At 48.7% G+C, this 22,666-nt stretch overlaps 1 protein-coding gene across 2 annotated transcripts in view; it reads right to left on the reverse strand.

The window, feature by feature from the left end:
• Positions 1–22,666, reverse strand: part of LOC101574182 (N-acetyllactosaminide alpha-1,3-galactosyltransferase-like) — a 98,042-nt gene that overhangs the window by 22,841 nt on the left and 52,535 nt on the right. For both annotated transcript variants that reach the window (XM_012516966.2, XM_023701597.1), the window contains exon 2: positions 13,777–13,887. The gene's annotated coding sequence lies outside the window, so the exon portion shown is untranslated. The remainder of the gene's footprint in view (positions 1–13,776; positions 13,888–22,666) is intronic.

Here is a 22,666-nt window from a genome sequence, read left to right on the forward strand (position 1 = left end):
AAAGGAATTTTTCATTTTGGTCAAATTCAGAGGATGGCTCAGAGCTTCTAGTATGAAAAAATAAACCAGTTTAGGAACAGTGCTTCCCACAGAAGCAAGCAAACCAACAAACCAACCAAATCGCCACAACGGCAAGCAATCTGTGGTCACGTTCCGCCATCTCTTAAGTGATGAACGGAGGCGGGAGGCGACAAGGCCAATTTTCAGCAGACAAGTTTTGACAAAAGAAGTGTTTTTTAGGGCGGGAGGTAGGGGTCTCCCTAAGCAGTTTGGGCTGGCCTTGTACTCACTTTTGTAGCCCTCAGGCGGGTCTCGAACTCGCACGGATCCCCCTGGCCAGGTGCCGGGATTACAGGCGCGCGCCTCCACGCGCCTCACGCAGGTTCTGCGGCCGTAAGGTGGGCGCTTGCATCCGGGGCCCACGCGGCCTTCCCGGGCATCCGGGGCCCAGGCAGCGCGCCCGGGCATCCGGGGCCCACGCGGCCTTCCCGGGCATCCGGGGCCCACATGGCCTTCCCGGGCATCCGGGGCCCACATGGCCTTCCCGGGCATCCGGGGCCCACATGGCCTTCCCGGGCATCCGGGGCCCACACAGCCCCCTTGATCATCCAGGGCCCACACGGAGCGGCTATCTGGGACCGGGACCGAACTCAGGTGCTTGTGCTTGCCAGGTAGGTGCTTATGCCTCTGAGCTGACCTCCAGCCCCTTGACAAATATTTCTGAAACAGTTAGTTTAGAATGAATCAAGGGTGCATGACCAAAATAAGGGGAAATTAAACCTCAATAAACTGGCCAACGTTAGCCCCGCAGCTGCGTGGTCAGAGGGTGCAGAAGCCACTTGCTTGTACTTGTACGAATCCAAAACAGGGCAAGGAAAGGTGTGGGTGTTATCCTGTCCAAAACTGAGGACAGTTATGTGAAATTAGTGTGCTTTTAGGTTTGTTTGTCCCCCTCCCTCCCCGGAACCATGGATTGAACTCAGGTTCTGGCGCGTGCCAGGGAAGCGCTTGTTCTACTGAGCCATCTCCCCGGCCCCTATGCTTTAAGTTATACGGGCCATGTTTTTTCACAAGAAAATTATCATTTTCTAAGTCACAAGGAACTAAAACTCTCTAGGGAGCTTTAAAGTAGCACAAGCACCTTTATCCCGAGACAATTTACAATGGAGCTCTTCAAATACACTGCCAGGTTTCTAGCCTCTTAAGATCACTGAATCCAAACTTCTCCTTTGTCCATAAGTGGTTTGGAAACCTTAAACTCTATATTGCCTCACAAAGAAGCATCAAAAAGGCTTGAACCCCCCCCCCCATGGCTAACATAATTCCATAATTCTAGATGACACCAAAACCCTGATGCCTATCCTAAAATAAATATGGTTCTAAGAAGATAAAAGAAAGGAAAACAAATGAAAGGATATCAAAGCAAGCCAATACAAACCAGTGCTCCAAACCAACAAAACAAATGCCTGGCAATGTTGTCTAGCTCTAAATCTCTTCTTATACCAACCAGTGCCCCACAATGACCCCCAGGAGGTTCAAATGGCCACGCATGGTGAAGGCGGGGGCCTCACCCCAAGGGTACTTCTCAATAACCTAAGAGAAGGGCCACATGGTCCAGATAGTCTGTTCCTGTACAACTGGCATTGCAGAATGGAACTTTGAAGGTTAGATTTTTTTTTTTTCTTCTAGAGATAAGCAAATTTTCCACACTTCCTGCTGAGCACATAAGCAACACCCCCTCTTCTCCGCAGCCCAGCGGAAGTGACAGAGATTACACAGATGCCTCCAGCCCCAGGAGGCTGCAGCCAGGTTTCCTTTCCCCTAGAAAGAAGAGAATAAACTTAAGCTGAGCGTGGCTGGAAGCGTTAAAGCAAGAGTGGAGATCCCACTGGCTGCACTCCCCCTGCCTGTTCCTTTCTATAAAAGACCTGTAGCCCCCTCCCTGTACACAGGGAGATGGGCCCCATTACAGTTGATATCTAGATGACCCCCCCCAAAGCTCACGTGCTCACAAGCGGCTGGATCGTGGGGTGTCCTACTCACCCATGGATCAGTCTGTATCCCACCCTCATGTGCCCCTCCTGCCCACCCGCCCCAAGCCAGCTTTCCTCTGTCATGCTGCCCTGCCTTGGGGCCTGCTGAAGCTCCCAGATGTAGCCACAGTGACCCTTTCCTCCTTAGAGCTGTGGGTGTTGGATATTGTGTGTGCAGACTGCTCCACTGAGCTAGATTTGAATAAATCTTTTTTTAAAAGGTCAAAATACATGACTTTGATTTGGTCAACAGCAAGCAAACAAACCTAAGCATGTGAACATAAAGCTCTAGCAACACTCAGAGTCCACTTTGCACAGGAAACTAGACAGGCTCCATCAGTTCCCCAAACAACCTTTTTCCTTTTATCAATAACAGATGCACCCCTGTAATCCCTGCACTTGGAGGCTGAGGCAGGAGGATCACCACAAGTTGGAGGTCAGCAAGGGCTACATAGTGAGTTCAAGGCCAGCGTGGATTAATGGGGAGATTCTGTCTGAAAGAAAGAAAAGAAAAAAGTACAGGCAGCTGATGTCACAAACGTAAAGGAGGGAGATTTCTAGGTGCAACTTTCCCCACGTTCCTGCTGGACACATGCCCCTCAGGAGCTGGGATCTACTTCCTGTGTGGCTGGCCAAAACTGTTAGCAGCCGCTTAGGTTCATCCCCATTTGCTCATCGCCAAATCAGAGAAGGCCATGTATTTTTTGATAAGCAGGAAATAGGACTTATTGAAAGCCAGCTTGTCCACCAAGAAAAAAAAAAAAGCTAAAAGCTAGCTCTGAGGAGATGGAGGGGCCTATCTGCCTCAGATCATCATCTCCCCTGGACAGAACAGGTAGGTATGGGCTTTTTATAACAAGGAACAGGGGGCCTGCCTGTTAGCTCAATTGGTTAAGTGCCTGCTTAAGCAAAGGGGTCAGGCTCAGTGGTTTGATCCCCAGATCCTCATGCCTTACTAGACCTGCCCTTAAGGCATCCTGAGAGGGAGAAAAAAAAAATCCTTATAACAAGGAACAGAGGGGCGAGTGAGCACAGAGATAATGCAGACTCAACCCTTGCAGTAGCTCTTCTGGTTACCTTTAGCACACTCTCCTCTCTGGTATAATGGGAGCCAGGCTCCCTTGGATTCTGTTAGTTCTTTTAAGCTGAGGAGATAGGGGAGTGTTATATGCTCAGTAAGAGAAAGTTTGGAAAAGTTGTTTATCTCTTTTAAAAAAAAAAAAATCTAACTTTCCGAGTTCCACATCCTAAGAGGCTAAGTTCGTGAATAATTAAGTAGCACCCGCGAGGATTGTGTTCTGCCTTCCATTCCATGGGCCAGCAATGGCAATTAACTGACTGTGCTGGGAAAGCTGCTGAGTGGCTCTCAGTGGGAAAGTATCCTGATCTAGTACAGATGGAAGAGAGTGAGGCGGGCGTGATGGTGCATGCCTGTAATCCCAGCACTCGGTTGGCTGAAGCAGGAGGTGAGTTCAAAGCCAGTCTGAACCACATAGCAAGACTGTGTCTCAAAAAGACAAAAAAAGTAAGAGGGTACCCATGTATAAATGCTCCCCAGGGAATGCATTACACCCTGATACAGAGCACCCTGGCTTTTCCCATGTGACTGCAGGGAGCCACCCTGTCCCCACTGTTCCCTGTGTTGCTGTTGCCCTCAGCATTTTGACTACATGTCCCCTACTCAGAAGCACAAATGACCACGATCTACTATAATCTAGGCCTCAGTGACTCCAGGCCTCACCCAGCTCACAAAGAGGCAGACACTTGGACCACAGAGGAACATGGGTGTTCTTGAATTGCTGTGTGAGATCATGGCCAAGAGGGAAGGAAGGTTGTGTGGAGAACCTTGGGCTGGGAGCGACTTCCTTCTAGCGGGGTGGCCAGAGAAGGCTGGCTGCCCAAGGCAGCAAAAGTAGAGTCCCAAGGAATTATGAAGGGATGCTGCATAGGGACACAAGGCATTGGACGGTTTCAGGAGCAGTGTCTGTAGCAGGCTGAGAGGCCGAAAAACTTCTCGTGTTTAAAAAATGAAAAGGGTTGGGTAGGAAATAACTACTGAAGTTCTCTGACCTCAGAGTAGCTTCGAGAAGAAAGGGTGGTGGTGGGTAATAAGACATAAGCAGGGGTGGACAGAGCCTTGAAAGGCACAGGGTGGGGGATGGGAGCCCACCAAACCCCCTCCTCTGGGAGGGGCCGCCTGCAGGCCAGGGTGTGCAGGATCCATGCCAGCATACCAGCGGAAGCCGGGAGGCGGTTGCAGACCATTCTAACAGCCAAATGGAGTGGGTGGCTGTACTGAATGTTTATATTTTGTTGTCCCTATATTATGGAGTTTTGACATCTTGAAAAACTGTTCTGGCTAGGGACAAACTGCCCTACCCTAGGCTTACCCCTTGTGGGGCTAGGAAACACGCCACTGGGAAGGAGCAGGCCTTTGACAAGCACACTAACCAACCCAGAGTCAGACTTCCTCTATCTGGTCTGCGCACCTCAAGAGGCAGCAGGATCACTGCCAGGAGGGAGCCGAGAGCCTGCTGTAGGTATCCCAACCGGCCAGTCCTAAGGTGGTCACCTAGCCTGGCTGCCTTTCCCAAGGGAACCCCAATAAGGGCTCTGGCCTCACACTTTCCCTGCTCCTGTCTTCTGACCACAGTGGGGCTGTCCCTGTGGCTCTGTGTGGTGTGCCGAGCCCCTGAGGCCAGGTTCCAGAAACAGCAGACTCTGCCTTGTCCCAAGCCTCCTCTGCAGCTCCTCTTGGGGGCCACACCTAACTGAACAAAACAGAATGGAGGCCTGTGCTTAAAAAGAGGCAGAGAGATAGCCAGAGGTAGATTCAACCCCAGGGTTCTTACAAGCGAGGCACAGAACGACAGGTGATCGCTCTTATACATGGAACCAGAAAAAGAAAAGCTTTGGCCAATGGGTAGGTACTAGGTTACAGTTAGACAGAAACAAGAAGTTCTGGGGTGCTGTTGCACAACTGGGTGACTACAGATAACGGTAATAGAGTGTGTAGTTCAAGAAGAACAGATGTTTAAAGTTTTCATCAATAAGAAGTAGTGAATATTGGAGGATACAGACATGTTTAACCTGAGTCTAATATTGCAGGCTTGCATACATGCATTAAATCAGTACCTGGCACCCCATTAATATGCACACATGCTTGGGAGAAAGAACCAGGTGGGGGTTTGGCTGATAATTTCAGCATGAGGGGCGAAGGAGGAACAATTGTGGAATTTCCTGAGGTGGTTTGAGGAGGAGCCGGCTGGCAAATGAGCGTCATGAGCTCCTGCTTGGACTTGTTCATTTTGAGGTAAACTTCTAAATGACAAGTGGGGAGATGGACACTAGGGTTTAGGGAGTGTGACAGGCATGGGCTGACAGGTCACAGGGCAGATTATGCAAGCAAGGTATTTAACACTAAGGAAATGAATGAGATTAGGTGCAGCAAGAAGGTAGAGGGGGAGGGAAATAGTACTGAAAGTGGCTCTGGGCAGGAAATGGACAATGCCCATGCCTCACAGGAGGAGAGGAGGAAGGGACCAAGAACCTGGAGGAAAATCAAGCATGTGGCTCTCTGGAGGCGAAAGGAGAAGCAGCCAGCTGTGTGTCCTGTGTCACTGCCTTTGTCACCTCCCACCCCCACAGTGATGCATACACTGACTCCCAACTGAACCCCTTCTCTGCAGCTCTTAGACACTCTTCACAGTGCTGTACACTTTGCTTTCGAAGATGGGTTGCATGGCTCTGTCCCCCACAGAGTCAGCCTGTGAGCTACCCGAGGACTGGAGGTGAGTCCCACTCAACTCTGAGTCCCCAGTACCCCATCCAAGAGAGCACAAAGCCCTGAGGCTGACACTTGTCCCTTCTTGGGTAGGTTGTTTTCCAGTTCCTTAAAAAATGAGAGTGCTTAGAGGATTCTAGGCTCAGGTCTCATCCACCTCATTTTTTTCTCAGATCCTTCTCACGTTATCTTTATTATCAAATCCAGCTTAAACATAGAAGAAAGAGAAGAATGAATGCTATCCCACCTTGCTTAGCAAATGAGCCCTGGGTGGAAACAGAAAAGCCAAGGCTAAACTGAGTGCCATGACCCTGCCTCCAACTTTCCACATACGGTGGCAGGTGTCTTCCCTAGACCCTGAGCAGACAGGCCCACTGAGTGCCAGTCTTGTGCTTCTTCCTTCTAGGTGCCCTATGAGTTGACACACAGAGTCCAAGGCCATGGCAGAGTCCAAAGCAGAAGAAGCCTGCATGCAACTCAGCCCCTCTGCTGACAAGAGCCACTGCAGTCTACATCCTGGTCCTGGAACTGAGCGCTAGAGAATCTATTCTGGTTGGGGACCGAATAGATCTCTTTCGAAGGCTGTGGCAGGGATGTGGGAATTGGAATTCCAACTCTGACACAAGAAACTAGAGAACCCTTCAGGCCCTCATCCACAACATCAAAAACTGAAAACCATACACCTTTTTGTAATTCAATTGACGTGGAAGCCCCAACTGACAAGAGGCCATTTATGTCTTTTTTTTTTTTTTTTTTTTTTTTTTTTGCGGAACCAGGGATTGAACTCAGGCCCTTGTGCTTGCCAGGGAAGCCCTTATTCCACTGAGCCATCTCCCCGGCCCCTCATTTATATCTTTATGCCCTCATTAAGGTAGTTTAAGCATTTCTGTGCACAAACACTGATGTATTTTGTTATGCGATATACATGATATACAGTCCACATCCAAACATTCTGAATTCTGGCCCCAGGGTCCCAGATAAACAATCGTGAACCTCTACTGGACCGTATTAAATTGATTTCCTCATCTTTAAAATGGGAGTGAAAATAGTGATGATTATAACAGATAATACTGAAAATACTGAGCGCTGTGTTTGACATAAAATAAATGTTTTTAAAAAATGCTAGCTCTTATTACTAACATTCAGGAAACAGACTGTGGGGCGTCCAGGGAGACAGCACAGTGCCGGGACTTAGCAAGTGCTCTGAACATATTTGAAAGGAAGGGATGGGAGTTCCGGAATAAGAGCATGTTCAACAGTAAAGTGCAAATAGATGCAAATGAGGCGCTCTAAAGCCTTACCCATCTGCTCTGAGCCTCAGCCTGATTAAGTAAGAGCTGCTTGGAAGTGGGGTGGCTTTGGTTTTCTCTGTTCAGACCCCAGGTAATCCCCTGTGCGTGCTGAGCAGCAGAAGCAGGACTCTGCGTCCCAGGCTCACCAGACCCACCTGCTGAGGCTCGAATGCAAATCATCCCAATCGGAAGGAACATTAAATGGAGAAACGTGAAAACTCCCACAGTAGAGAACCACTGCTACTCACGACAGGAAATGCCCGAATCAGTCACACTTCCTAATCCCCTTTCCCAATATGCAGGCGTTTATGATTTAAAAAAAAAAAAAAAAAAATCAGAAATTAGTATGAGAGGTGAGTATTAAAATTGATTTCTTCCTGTATGGCTAGGGGGCTTGAATCTGCTTGCCCTTGTGCTGCGGTGAATCTTCACTCTGGTGTGAGACTTACAATTTTTTTTTTTTTTTTTAAGACTTACAATTGAAAGTTGAGTGAATGAGTCAAAAAGCCTCTAGAAAATCACCAGCAAAAAAAAAAAAAAAAAAAAAAAAAAAAAAGAAAAACACCAGCAATGGGCATAGACATGCTTCCTGGGGTCTGGAACCCAAGTCTCCAGGGAAGGAGGGTTTGGCCAGATGGCCAAGGCCTCTTTGAGAACATTCTGTTTTCCTCTCTGGACAAAAATGACACTCTTATGAATGTCCATTTTGTATCTGTGTATTCAAAGTGGTTGGGATAGATATATAGTTGCATTCTCTTAATGAATAGAATGATTTGTTCGAATGGTGTTTGTAAATAGGATCACAAGTCCGCATCTTGTACAGCAATTAACCACTAAGAAGAATATATGCAGTGTAATATTTGTTGAAACTGTACTTCCGATTTGATTTGAAACTGTCTCATTGCTATCTGTTTATCAATAAAACTTTGAAAAACAAAACAAAACAAAACAAAAACGACACTCTTGGCAGCCAGTGTGGTGTAAAAGGCATTTTCTTAAGTGTTTGTCTCAGAATTTTCCAAACTGTGTAATTCTGGTATCAATTGTCTTAACTACCAGGTAAGAAACATCAGTTTGTTTCTAAATTTATGCAAGGGGCAAGGCATGGAATTTGGAATTCTGAGTTCCGACGGCTGAGCTCAGCTCAAGTGGGAAGGTGGAACTGTGCTGTTCCTGTCCCCCACTTGCACGAACACTTGGCCAGCCTCAGCTGCACAGCCATCATGATTGTTGTGACGCCCTCCTGCCATCTGAGACCCTTAGCGCTCTATTACTTCTCTCCAAATCCATCCTAGAGCTGCACTTGGAATCCTAGAACTTCCCAGTCACTCTTGGAATTTAAGCCACTCAGAACTCACAGAACTGAGCCCCTGCCTAGGATCCTAGATGAAACCATTTGCATTCCTATTCCTGGGATGAGTCAGATTGTGCTAAAAGACAGGCATTTCACTAGGTGGGGACAGGCTTCAAAGCCAGCTGTTTCCCCTCCTCCTTCCACCCTCTCCCTTCTCCTGTCCGCTGCTCTTTCTTTGGAAGGTTGCACAGACTTCCTGGTGGTCTGTCCCTCAGTTAACCCTTCCATCCCCAGCTCCTCTCTGTCACTCACAGAAGAGCCCCCACACACCCCAGACAGCCACACAGGTCTAGGTCCCTGGGCAGAGCGGGAGCCCTCCAAACAGCAGCCTTTTCCAGAAGGAACCCAGGTGGACTGGTTTTCTGCCTTACACCAGGGGAAAGGTTAACCTCTTTTTAAAATAGCCATATGCTCCATAGCCCTGGAAGAGCCGTTATCCCAGAGAGCAGGGTCGCTCATGCCAAGCAAGGAGAGAAGCTACAGAGGAAGCAGGACCTTCCCAGCAGGTTTTTAGCCTCCCGAAGACCAGCAGGCACAGCGCCTCAGTGCATCCCAGCAGCCAGCCCTCTCCCAGGAGGTGCCCCTGCTCTGCTTCGTTCGTAGTCAGTTGGGCTACTGTGATGGCTCCCGACTCACTTGGAGCAGACCCTAGTGCCTGATCAGTGCACCCCAAGGGTCTGTGGAATGAACAAGTAAGTCACTCAGCAGGGTAGAGTTAGGTAGTGACAAGTGTTGTGAAGGAAAGAAAGAATACAGTGAACAACTGTGTATTGGCGACTTCAGACAGGCTCCACTCTTTGGTTTGTTCTATTTGAACACAGAACCTTACACATGCTAGACAGAGGCTCTACCGCTACACTCTGCCCTTAGCCCCCGAGGCTCCATGCCTTGGTGCCCCATGTCCTCCACTGTAAAGGAGAGTTGAGGTCCAGAATTCTAGGTAAAACTTAGGCCAGGGCTAGGACTAACACCCGCGGGCTCCTAGCCCTCTGCCTTGAGCACAGGAACTCTGAAGCCACTGAGGTACAAAGGGAGAGGCTAAAACCCTCCTTGCAGAGTTCTGCAGAGGACAGGCAAAGACCGCAGCTGTGAATCCGCTGTGACCAGAAGTCAGTAGAAACTCCACAAGCAACAGCTGTGAAGATGGTGATGCTTTCCAAGGGGAGAGACTCAAGGCCAGAGTGAGGTCTCTGCGGAGAGGAGTCTTGGCCTACATAGTGACACCTCACAGGGTACTTGAGGGGAGCCAACAGCCTCGCCACATTTGAGATCAAGTCAGCCGCGCTCTGCCTTGGGACAGGGCAGCCCGAGCAGCCTGATCACACCTCACATCTACCCACTTCCTGCAGCAGCATTGGGTGGGAAAGGAGGCTGGAGTCCCAGGCCCTGCTTGCAGGAGTCGCCCACTTACACTGGAGGCACAGAAGTCTTCTGTTCCCTTCTCTAAAATATTCCCCACAGGCTTCCCTGATAACCCAGGACCTGAAGGAGGAGTCAACCACAGGGCTGGAAACCTCATTTTTCAGAAAGATGGGGCACTTAGCCTCAAGGAGGGTGTCTGGCTGTGGTGGCCCTCCTGGACTCTTTGAAGCAGTGCCCTAAAGAGGCTTTGCCAAGCTATACGCATGGAGTGCAGACGTCCTGGAGAGGAGCTCAGGAAGTTCAGCACCATGAGTCCCCTTCTACTTCCAGGCCCCAGTCCCATGGGGGTAGCAGTGGGACAGCCCCAAGTGCTTCCCAGAGTCAAAAGACTGCCTGCCTGGGACAGTCACTGCCGAGCTCTGGTGGCCAGGGTGGGGATCTAGGCCGATGCAAGGAGCTGAGTCCACCTGTACATCACCTGGGTTCCAGGAACAACTTGGCTCAGGACCTTGTTGAGTATCCAGACTCCCTGGGACACCAAGGACAAGGAGCTGAACTATCACTGCCTGCTCCCTGCTCAGAGACCTCAGAGCCACCTCCTGCCTGACCCCCGTCAAGGTCCCAGGGCCCACTGTGCCTCGTGAAGATCAAAGGCCTGCACTGTCTGGGGAATCCCAGCAAGAGACCTTCCGCAGTTTTACAGATGGCATATCACCAATAACAAATTGTGAAGTTGAAAGAAGTTTTTTGGTTTTAACCATCCAGCAGAAAAGTATAAAAATGAAGTATAAGAAGTAAAGCCATGGTGTTATGCTGAGCTATAGGAGACTCAGGTCAACAATTTCTGACATTGCTGGTCAAGTGGAAGACCCAATACTATTACAAACTACTGGACTATTCTGCAATATTTTGCTGAGTTCACACACCTATAATATTCAAATTATGGAACTAAACAAAAAGGGGATACAGATGAATGTCCATTTTGTATCTGTGTATTCAAAGTGGTTAGGATAGATAGATAGTTACATTCTCTTAATGAATAGAGGGATTTGTTCTAATAGTGTTTGTAAATAGGATATCATGTCTGCATCTTGTACAGCAAATAACCACTAGGAAGAGAGTATGCAATGTGTTAATTATTGAAACTGTCCTACCAATTTGATTTGAAACTGTCTCATTGCTACTTATTCCTCAATAAAATTATGAAAAAAAAAAGTTTTTGGGAATATGAAGGAACAGTGGCTCAACCATGCTAGAAGCAAACCTGAGTTATCTGACTTTGTTTCCTTTATTAAAAATGATATTAGAGGACTGGCCAGATAACTCAGTGGATTAAAGTACCTATTTAGGCAGATTCAGGCTCAGTGGGTCCATCCCTGGTGTGCTGTGCTGGCCCTGCAGCCAGGGCGCACTGAGGCAGCAATTGAGGTTGGGCGTGGTGGCACACACCTATAATCCCAGCTCTTGGGAGGCTGAAAACAGGAGGATCACTACAAGTTCAAATCTGTGTAGTGAGACCTGTAGACCCTGTGCTAAATACATTTTTAAAAAAATATTAGAAAATCCTTGTCAAGAAATGAGTTGGAGAGGGGCCAGGGAGATGGCTTAGTAGAATAAGTGCTTGCCTAGCAAACAAAAGGGCCTGAGTTCAATCCCTGGTTCCACCAAAAAAAAAAAAAAGAAAGAAAGAAAATTAGTTGGAAAATGCAGCAAAAATATGACAGGTCCATCAGACAATGCATTGGTAATAGCAATCATTTCTGTATTACTTTTCCATCATTTTAGCTTGTTAATTTTTGTTTGTTTCGTTGGTTTTTGAGACAGGGTCTCCACTATGGTTCAGGCTGGTCCCAGATTCACTATGTAGCCCAGGCTGGCCTCAAACTTGTGGTGATCCTCCTGCTTCAGCCTCCTGAGTGTTGGGATTATAGGTGTGCACCACCACACCTAGTCTCCATCATTTTATTACTATGTAGTTTTCTAGGTTTTGTCATATTGGAGGATGAGGCAATTTGTTACTTGTTGTGATATCTCTACTCATAGTTCAAATGCTCATGTCTGTATCTGATAATGTGTTTGCGGGCCAGAGAGATGGCTCAGTGGGATAAGCGCTTCCCTGGCAAGCCCAAGGGCCTGAGTTCAATCCCTGTTTCTGCCCAAAAAAAAAGGACAGTTTCAATAATTAATACATTACATATTATTGTCTTAGTGGTTATTCATTGTACAAGAAGTAGACATGATATCCTGTCCACAAACACTATTAGGATAATGTGTTTACAACTTTGCATTCCTTTGTAGAGAGGGCTTCCCAAACCAAAGGAGCTTCAAGCCCTGCAAAGCCTACATCATTCCCATTGAGCAGTCAGGGCAGGCCCTGGGCTAAGTCCATTCCAAACGATCTTTCAGTTAAATCAAGTTGAACAACTCTGTGGAGTTACTCTACTATGAATCCCATGCAGTAGATATGAAAATAGATCCAGAAAGGTCATTAACTTATCCGGGGTATTACTTAGTGTTCTCCTCTCAGGGGCACAATACCCAACACCCACAACTCACAGAAGGAGTGGGTCCATTTGACTACAGATTCAGTCTCTGTTCAAACATGGTGGCAGAATGAGATGGCAAAGCAAACAGAGCAGGGGAACAGTGCCACAGAAGAAGATGCAGAGGACAAGAGATGGCACCCAAGGTGATGCCTCCAGGACACACCCAGACACACCCAGTGGTGTACTCCACCAGTCTCCCAGGTGGAAGCCCAAGCCACCCAGCTACTCATGGTCCACCCTGCTCACCATACCCAAGGTCCTGCTGTGTGAAGAGGTAAGGTTGGGATTCAGGCCCAGAAGTCAGCTGCCAGCACCCTCTCTGAACCACTCAGGTGCCCAGATGAGTGGCTGACCCATACTCCCAGGGCACGCATCTCCTGGCTTCATCTTCTCTTTGCCTGTCATTACTGCCATACTGTGACTGGCCCAGGGCTAGCCAAACATCTACTAGACCGTCTGTGGGGCTGACTTCCCACTGAACCTGGTGGGGAGCCTGACTGGCTCTGCACTTCCCCCCAGTTCCAAGAGCTTTCCATGTGCCTTCCCTCCGGCTTATTCATTTGGCCCTTTACCCAAGGGGGCTGAGCTTTAACAAAAAGGAGTAACTGGCAGAGCTGGCTGTGTGCATCCAGCAGCAGCTTTAGAGCACCCACTCAGCGCTCAGCATTGGGATGGTCCTGGGGCTCGGGAGAAAGGCAGTGCTTTATGCCCTAATCCCTCTCGAAACTGGGCGCAGGGAAACACTCCCCTTCGGAGGAAACATGGGACAATTCATGGAGGGAAAAGTGCAGTGAAGTCTGTTTCCAGTTATACTTTCCATTTAAAAGCCAGAGTAAACACAGACACAGGAAAATAAGACAGGGCTCAGACTAAATACACGGCTCACTGTCGCTCCAGCCATCACAAACGGAACAACCTGTTCTCTGCATCTGTATCTTGTAGAGACTTTTTTTGAATCCCCTTTAGGACATTTAAAGTCTGATCCAACTGTACCCTGGCCCAAAAATTCCTGTGTAAGGATTTTTCCAGAGAACCAACGTAAGAAGAAAAGAGGCTGCAATGTCCTGGAAGGGCTCTGCACTCACCCCCAGCACTGGCCCCCAAGCCCTGAGATTCACAGGGAAAGTCTGCAGGAAAAGTCCAGGCCACTGCCCTATGAGTTCCTGCCAAGGAAGTAAAATAAAGCAGGGCTTAACGGCGAGAGTCCCTAAGCCAACACACCACCAGCTGCTCTTTCCAGGTCCTCTGCCCTGAGCAAAGGACTTTGTTTCCTTTCAAAAAACTAGAGAGACCAAGCAGGGACTGTTGGGGAGCAAACATCCCCCCCATGATTGGTCCATGCTCACAGTTCCCAGCGACCCAACCCACGCTTGGCAGAAGCAAATCATGGTAACCTTTCACATACCTCATCGTCTGCTTCTTTCCCTCCAGAGCAAAATGCAAGATGATTGAACTCTGGCCTGCAGAAGGAGGCAGGGCTCAGAGGCAGGGAAGGGGCTCAGTCCACATCCAACTCCTGTCAAAAGAATAAACAGCTGCTTCAGGAAGAGGCGGGCAAACAGATCCCTTGCAGCCCGGCCACTGTGGGCTTTGCTCCTGCAACCTTGGGAAATGGACTGTTTATCTGGTCTGTTGACTCAGGGATACAAGCCACCGCAGACTCATCCCCTGGGGCCCACCTGGCCATCACTACCACCACCACTACTGCCGCCACCCTGGCCACCAAACTATGGTCCTAAGAAGTTGTGGGGCCAAACTAGCCCAGCTGTCACAAGAGGGAACACCTCTCTGGTGAGGGACACACAGGCCACCCATGTTGTCCACTCCTGGGGAAAAATGGGAACTGATAGGTGTTGACCCTAGTACGAATTGCTAAAATCATTATGGTGGTCATCTAACAAGGCTGATGCCCTTAAAACAACAGCCCATCTTCCCAAGACCACCTCCCTGCTTCTTCTCCAACTCAGTCCAGGGTGCAATTTCCTTTCACCCTTCCTGCCTCCAGGCGAGACCCCAATCAGCTTCTCAGGTGCATCTAAACATCTTCAAATTCCACCCCTGACCAAAGGCTATAAAAATATTCTCCCTTTGTTCAACTCCAGAGAATTCCTTATCTTCCCCACATTCTCTCTGAGCCTGAAAGATAATAAAGCCCCTCTCCCTTCTTCCTTCTGTCTGTTTCTCTGCTGCACTAAGCACCTGAAAAAAACCTACCTATGTGAAATCAGATCACGTCAAAGGATAGCTCCCAAGAATGCAGAAGCTTAAAAACAAACAAACAAACAAACAAACAAAAAAACCCAAGCCAGAAGTGGGTGGGAAAGCACTTGCGAGAGTCCAGTCCCTTATATCAAGGGTGGAGCCCACATACTTGGTAAAGAAAGAAGCAGGTGTGAAGGGACCCACCCGCGATCGACCCACCTTAAGTAAACCACTGGATAGTGCTAGAAGTCAGGAGGGAAGAGGTTCCACTAGGGAGTAGTGACTGGGAGGGACCCGAGGAGTTCTTGGAGAGCAGGGTGGGTTCAGATTCAGGGCATACACAGGTATGTCTGCTTTCTGTGTGTGGGGTATGTATATATGCAGGACGCCTTAGACAATCAAACATTGCTGATTTCTGCTGTTCTACACAGGGCAGCAATTGATGCTTAATTTTTTTTTCTTAACCTTTTTTATTTCTTTTTCTTTTCTTTTGTATTTTAGGGAAGGGTCTGCAGGGTGATCCACCTGTTTACAGCCTCACAAGAGCTGGGATTACAGGTGCGCCACCACACCCAGCCTCAATTGCCTTCTCAGCCTACCCCGGGGGGCAGAGCCGGAACAGCAGGCCTGAGGATTGAACCTTGGGCCCTGTACCTGCTTGCAGGTGCTTTAATCTGCTGAGCTATTTGACTGGCCCAACTTTTTAAATTTCTTATAACTTTTTTTCAACCAATTTTGCATGCTGATATCTGGTAATCTGAACAACTTTTTTTTTTTTAAATTAGTACAGGGTCTACAGCGTCTCACTACGTAGATCGAACTTGTCTTGATTCTCCTGCTTTCAGCCTCCCAAGTACTGGAATTACAGGCACACGCCACCAAGCCCAGTCTCAATGAATCTGTGTCTCAGCGCAGGCCGGGGATCGAACCCCGGCCATTGCACTCTGCCTAAGAAGGTGCTTTAGTCCACTGAACTATCTGGCCTGCCCTGAATAACTAATTTGGAGACAATATTATGCGATATAACAGCCATTGTCGAATTCCTATTGTTTTGTTAGGCTAAGTTTTTATTGTTTCTAATGTTTTTTGTTTTGTCTTACTATTTTGTTCTTGTTAGACAATAATAAAAATGCAACAGAGAGAATAAAGATCACGTTGGAGAAGGAGAGGAGGGGAAGAGGATGGAAAAAAGAATGAAGAGGCTTGGGAGATATAGCTCAGCATAAGTGCCTGCCTGGCAAGGGCAGTGTCCCAGCTTTGGTCTCTGATACTGCATGCTGACTCTGGAACCAGGCCTAGTGGCCATGCCTATAATCCCAGCACTATGGAGGCTGGGACAGGAGGATCACTACAAGTCTGAACTGCTTAGTTAGTGAGACCCTGTATCAAAAAATAAATAAAGAAAAGGAAAAGAAAAAAGAATGAATATGTATACACTGGGAGTGGTGTTGCACGCCCAGAAGCCCAGCACAAAAGAACAGCAACAATGAAGATGTATTACTAAATATAATCAGTATGCACTGCAAATATGTAGTGATAAAAATAAAAATTAAAGAAGAATGAAGATCATAGAACACTTGCTGCTGGAGACTACATGCCCTGAGGACTTGGTCTTTCCCACCTCGCTCTGGGCCACAAGATGTTGTCCCGTGTTTTCCTTCTCTTGGGTTCCCCTCCTAACCCCAAGCACCCTGAAGCTCTCTAAGAGGCCCAGGTATGGTCATTACTACTAAATGACCGAGGAGCTGGTAGTGAGGGGAAAAGGAAGACAGAGATGGGCCGAGATGAAATCAAGGGGGCCCCTATTTAAACTTTTCTGCTGTGCTGGGGATAGAATGCAGCGCTCCCTGCCTTCCAGGCAAGCGCCCTACTGCCCAGCTCCACCCTCAGCCTTGAGTGGGCACACACACACCCTTTCCAGTTCCCAAAGCAGCCCCTTTTCTTTACCCCTGGAGACCCTCACAGCCTCAGAGCACTAGAGAAGGCCTCGGATTGCAGTTTCACGTCAGGACCTAGAGAGGCTTTGTGGCCCTCAGAGGTTCGTTCAAGGTCACCAGCTGGCTTGCTCCCCAGGCTGGTCCTGTACTGCCCTCCCTGTCCAGGGGCCTCCAGGAGCAGGTTCCAGATCAGCAGAAGAACAAGGCGCCAGGCTTGGGGCAGCTGGGCAGGTGCAGAGCACGCCAACCAGCAAGGCAGCAAGGGCAGCTCCTTGAGGACACAATGCTGCCTCCCTCTTTCCCTTCATCCTTGAACTCTAGAAGCACTGGAGGGCCCATTTGTGATGGTTCCTTAATTGAGAAGCAGAGAACCGTAGCAAATGAGCCTTCAGCTGCTGAACTCCACTGATCAAAACCTAGGGACTGGGCTGGGGAGATAGCTCACTGGTCTAAGTGCCTGCTGGTAAGCTCAAGGACCCAGGTTCTATCCTCCTGCCATGCCAAGCCACCAAAACCAGATATGGTAGTACACAACTGTAATGCCAGCATTGGGGAGGCTGACAGGAAGATTACTATGAGTCCGAGCTGCATAGTGAGACCTTGTACAAAAACAAAACAAAGCACCTAAGGACTGGCCAGGCAGGATGGCACACACCTGTAATAGCACTCGGAAAGCTGAGAAAGGAGCATTGTGTGCATTCAAGTTCAAGGCCAGTCTGAACTGTAGAGTGAAGCCTTGTCTCCAAAAGACAAAAACAAAACAAAACTGTTGCAGGTAGCTAAGTTAGGTAAAATATTATAGGCAGTCAGATAAGGCTAGGTCCTAGAAAGAGCCAATTGAGAAAAGGGATGGCCGGCTAGATAGTTCAGTGGATTAAAGTGCCTCCTTAGGTAGACTCAGCGACCAGGGTTCAATCCCTGGCTTGCTGTGCCAGTCCCACCCCTGAGGCATGCTGAGACTCCGACTGAGACTGGGCGTGGTGTCACACACCTATAATCCCAGCACTTGGGAGGCTGAAAACTGGAGGATCACTACAAGTCCAATCTGTGTAGTGAGATCCTGTAGACCCTGTATTAAATACATTTAAAAAAGAAGAGGGGATACCTTGTGACTGTGGGACAGACAGACACCTCCAGCTGAGGGCCATGCCTCAGGACAAAGGATAAAACCAATGCAGCCACACACCTCCCTAGGGATGGACATCAGGGACTATGTTCACCTTGAGAAAGCCAGGCAGAGCCACTAATCCTTCCCCCTACAGGAAGAGCCCTGTTCTGTATTCAAGCCCTCTTGCTACATGAGGTGCTTCCCCACTTGATCCTAATTTAGCCAATTTTTCCTAAGCAGTTGTACTCATAATCTCATTGGTTGACCACAGTTTTGTCCCAGCACATGCCCACCTTGCCGTTTCCCATTTTTCCAAACTAGGACTTGCCTCATGTCATGGATTTGCTCTATAAAAATCCTAAAATTCATTCTTTGATGTTAGAGAACATGAGCTTGTCTCATATCAGATGTCTAGCAAGTTGGGAGTTTCTCTCCCCTGTATCAAACCTAAACCCAGGGGCTGAAAACCAAGTCTCATTCTAGGCCAAACAGCCCATGGGATCATCAGATAGTCCTCCCAATCCAGTCCTTGTGAAGCGGAGAATTCCAGAGCCTGAAGTGGGTGGTCGCAGCCACCTCACCTGGCTCCGCCCTGTTCCTGGCTCGGCTTCACCCTGGCTCCACCCCCTCAACTCTGAGAATGTGTGGACTAACTGCTCCTGGCAGAAAATGTTACAGACATTCCCCTTTGTCAGCTGTCTAATCCTAAATGTGTTTAGGGTTATCACAAAAGATGTGCTTGTCCTTGCTTGCAAGTGAGAGAGCAAGCCAGCTGGTTTTCTGTCCTCTGTGATAGGAATATTCACAATCCTCTCTTGGTGCCTAAGGGGTTGTCAGATAGGCTGGTTGCCAGAACAGATGCCAGGGCTTGTGTGCCTGGATGAGAGTCTCTCCTTATTCCGGGCAACTTTCTTAACTTCTCTGTGCCTCCCCTTCCACACCTATGAACGGAGATGATAGCATTTGGATGGCAGCTGACACTTGGTGCCCATTGCTGCAAGAATCAACGGAAGACATCCTTGAGAAGGACTCAAGAGTGTCTTCAGGCACGCCATAATTGTCAGTCGCTGATGTTCAATAAATCACTGATGGTCATTCACTTCATTTTACACTTGCATTACAAGTATGCCTCTTGATGGTGTCAGTCCTGGTGGAGAAGGAAAGGTGGAAAAAGAGAGGCTTCTAGCGTGCAGCCTCTGTGGTGTCGGGGCAATCACGGCAGCTCTACTAGCATAAGCAGGGGCCGGGACCATAAACTCAACACCAGGAAGGAATGAAAGGGGCGGGGCTTTAAAAGCACGGCACTTTATTTGTAAGGAGGAAAGAGCAGAAGACAGCTGCCCTGTGTGATGATGGGATACAGTAGGTTCCCAGCTTTCCTTTAACAGGTGATAAGGACCCTCCCTCGGGTCAGAACCTGATCTTATTACACCATGATTGGCTCTCTGGGCTGTCATGGATGGATCTCAGGCCATAAGACCCTAACCTGGGTATCACTGTGTGCGTTTGTTTGTTCATTTGTTTGTTTTGTTTCTAGTCTTTTTGAGATAGGGTTTCAGGCTGGTCTCACATTCACTTTGTAGCCCAGGCTGGCCTAGAACCATCTTCCTGTCTCAGCCTCATGAGTGCTGAGACTACAGGCAAGCTGAGACTACAAGCCCAGCTCTCGACAGACCATTTTGAACTCTGCCTTGGCCACACCCAGGTGTGGTACAGGTGACACCAAACCACACAGGCTGCTTCCGCTGCAGCCACAAGCTTCCCTTAGAAGCCTGACCCCTCCCTTGTTCAACCAAGTTCCTCCCTGGGGTTAATTCAATTTCTCCTCATAGACCAGACACTTTCCAGATAAGGCAGGCGCTGGCTTTGTGGACACCTTGGAAGGTGTAAGAGCTCCCACCCAAGGGACAAGGACTGGGGCACAGATAGCCTGGGCTTGAGCCCTAGTCACAGCTGTGTGGAGGATTTTCCCCAAGCAAGGAGTCTGTGCTCTTCTCCCCCTTCTCCCTGGTTCCTTCGCTGTTCCTCAGACAGGTGCTCCCTAGGAAGGTGCGAAAGGGGGCCCTGCTCACTCCTCAGCGAAGGCTGCCCCTGCTCCCCCCACCTCAGAGCAGAATGATCATTTTAACACTTTGTGTCTCCCTTAGAGCCTTTTGCTGTCTACAGAGCCCTATCTGATTTTTATGCAACACTAGAGAGTACATAGGGCAAAGATATGAACAACAACGTAATGGGAGATGGGGTAAGAACCTTGCTGAGTTATACAGGTAGGGTGTAAGACTACAGTTATACAGGTAGGGTCTGGACTAGAAGATGAGCTTGGGATCTTCTCCCCATGACTCTATCTCAACTTAACCTCCTCTATCCCCACTGGTAGGGAGGCCAGGCCAGGCCAGCCCAGGCCAGGATGCTAGCAGATGTGGCACAAGCCAGGGGCTCTGAATGTCACTGAAGCAGCACCATCAGGCGGGAACTTGCCTTGCCACTGCTGGGGCTTTCAGTACCTAGAAAAGTACCTGGCACCTCCCAATAGATATTTCTTGAATGAAAGTTGAGTGAAAACTCACAAGGGCCTTTTTTTTTTTTTTTTTTTTTAATGTATTTGGTTGTCACAGGGTTTTACTACACACCTCAGACTCATAGTGATCCTCCTGTTTTCAGCCTCCCCAGTGCTGGGATTACAGATTACAGGTATATGCCACTGTGCCCAGATTCTGTGGCTGGCTCACCCTGCCCTGGGGACAGGCCTGGCGCAACATGTGATGACAGAGATCAAACCGTGGTCCCTGTGCTTGCCTAAGCAGGCAATTTAGTCCACTGAGCTATCTCACTGGCCCCCAGAGTGTGTGAATTTAACCATGTACAACACAAGAGGAGCCTGTCTGGTGTGTGTAACAGGGTCTTCTGTGGTAAGCTGAGGAATTTCTGCCAAAATATGGTTCAAATCAGATGATTTTTGATTTTGTTTTGTTTTTTCCTTTTAGAGCTTTAAATTATTTAAGATAAAGATGTGAGATTTAGTGAATTGGAAAATCAACCTTATGTCTTAGGAAAACAATAGAATAAAGGAAAATTTAGACAAATTCAGAGAGAAGGAATCTTCCCCAGCTCATTTTAAGAAGCTAGAATATCCAAACGAGTTCAGCATTAGAAAGGAAACTCACAGCCGCCTTTCACTTGTTAATATTGTAATATGAGACTTGAGAAGGTAGACAACCCAACTCTGCCTGCCTAACGCTTCTCTGGTCACAGAACATGGGAGGTCAGCCACAAGGGACTTCCCTTTAGGGGAACTGGTTTTGCACTGGAAACTAGAAGTATGATGACTCCTGCGATGTAGGCATGTCCCCCTCCTCCTCTGGGCCTGTTCTCTGCATCTATGAGGTGTGGGGTCCCTCCCTGCTCCAACTCTTCATCATCTGGACTGAGCCTGGGGCTACAGCTATGAATGGGGCTTCCACAGGAGTCCAATGTGGGGAAGATTGGCTCCCTGCAGGAAGCGACAGGACAGGACTTTCCCATGCTAAACCCATCTCCAGTAATTCAGCTCCATCCTTCTGGCCCTTCTCACGCACTTCTTTGTTTTTTGGTTTTTGTATTTTAGGAAAGGGTCTACAGGGTGTTCAGGGGCTCTCTACTACATTGGACTCATAGGTAGTGATCCGTCTATTTACAGCCTCCTAAGATCTGAGATTACAGGCACGCACCACCACGCCCAGTCTTCACACACTTCTTGAAGACCACTGGAAAACTAAAATGGTGGGACACCTGAGGTAGGATTTACAAATCCTCTTCTGTTCAGGCCTGGTTCTGCTGCAGTCTTTCAGGGTCACAATATGAGCCAATCAGCTCTGGCTTTCCAGGAGGACGGCAGGCCCCTCAGCAGCCCCACCTGTACCCAAGTCATCCTGAGGGAAGTCCTAAACTCACTAGAGAGAGGAAAGAGGAACCACGGCCCCCGTGCCAACGTGGAAACAGAGACCAACGGCCAAGGAAGAAGGGGAAACCTAGCTTCCTCAAGCAGAGACTTGAGGTCTGGGAGGGCCTGTGGAGAACTTTCTTCCTACCCCATGTCACAGCAGCAAATGCCAGAGTAAACCCGCAGCCTACCCTCAAGACCAAGGAAAGGTTGTCCTGCCAGGGCCTCCCCCCCTGTACAAGTTAGCAGGGAAAGCATTTCTCCTCTGTGTGCAGATGGGGCCAGTATGCAGTGAGAACATGGTCTTTAAAAAGTTAAATTAGTACTAATACTACAACTAGGAGAGATGGGACAGAGGCGGGCGAGAGGGAGGGGAGACAGGGAGAGAGAGAGACAAAGATGGGGAGAGATGGGGAGAGAGAGAGACAAAGAGAGACAGAGCAGACAGAGAGACAGAGAGAGAATGGGGAGGGAGGGAGAGAGAGAAAGAGACAGGGAGAGAGAGACAGGGAGAAAAAGAGACAGACAGGAGAGGGAGAGAGAGAGAGAGAGATACAGATAGGGAAGGGAGAGAGATACAGGGAGAGAGAGAAAGGGGAAAAAGACAGGGAAGAGAGAGAGAGAGACAGAGAGAGAGAAAGAGAGACAGGTAGATAGAGAGCAAGAGAGAGACAGGGAGAGAGACATGGAGAGAGAGAGAGGCAGGGAGAGAGATGGGGAGAGAGAGGGGGAAGGGAGAGAGAGAGAGACAGGGAGAGAGAGAGATGGGGAGAGAAAGACAAGGAGAGGAGACAGAGACAGAGAGATAGAGAGACAGAAAGAGAGAAAGAGAAACAGACAGAAAGAGAGAGAGAGAGAGAGAGAGAGAGAGAGAGAGAGAGAGAGACTCCCATGAGTCCAGGCGCACGCTTTCATAGGCCTCTGGCTTTAGACAAGTCCTGTCCCTGCTTGAGCCCTCAGCTCCATCCAGGCACCACAAAGGTGAAGGCAGAGCCCTCCCACTGTCTCTCATGACTATCGGATTTGTGGTTTTCTGGGTGGCAAGGGCCTGGCGGGGACCCGCACAGGCTTGATGGCAGGAAGGACCTGTTTTCACTTGCTGTGCATATCTGGCTGATGACTATGCCAC

The sequence above is a fragment of the Octodon degus genome, unplaced genomic scaffold (genome assembly GCF_000260255.1).
Source record: "Octodon degus isolate 3935 unplaced genomic scaffold, OctDeg1.0 scaffold00137, whole genome shotgun sequence".
Lineage (NCBI taxonomy): Eukaryota > Metazoa > Chordata > Mammalia > Rodentia > Octodontidae > Octodon > Octodon degus.